Genomic DNA, 512 nt, shown 5'->3' with positions numbered 1-512 from the left:
AAACATCAACAACATGAAGAAAAACAAATATCTGTAAAATAAACAAAGCATTCATTTTGCAGAGCTGAAGAAAGAGGAAGCTAGAGAGTTCCAGCGCCTTCTAGAACATCTACGATGTGTGTCCCATGTGCCTCTGCTGATGTTTTTGATGGTAAAAGTCTCCTTTAGCATCATATGTAAACGCGCTTGGTGGGTACTATTCACTTAACTTTGGGCGGTCTGGGATCAGGACGTACGTTCAACTGGCATGTGGCACAAAAACGGGACAGTTAGCTTTAGGAAAAGGTACGTTTCTGTTAAGAACGTGCCACAAACCTTGGTCTCCAGGCTTTTCATACTACTAGCTACTGCTGTCGCTCTTTGTATTATGTAATCTTAAAGCGCTGTGGAGCTTCTGCTCTGCCCGGTGCGTTCTATACATGCTGAGTGGTGCTTTTTGCATTCTAATGGACACTAAGGGGCACTGCCCAAGTGTCCGTATTGTCTGAGTTGGGACTGAGAACTTGGCTTGG

The sequence above is a fragment of the Etheostoma spectabile genome, chromosome 11, assembly GCF_008692095.1.
Source record: "Etheostoma spectabile isolate EspeVRDwgs_2016 chromosome 11, UIUC_Espe_1.0, whole genome shotgun sequence".
Taxonomy (NCBI): Eukaryota; Metazoa; Chordata; class Actinopteri; order Perciformes; family Percidae; genus Etheostoma; species Etheostoma spectabile.
Note: the sequence above shows the minus strand (reverse complement) of the source record.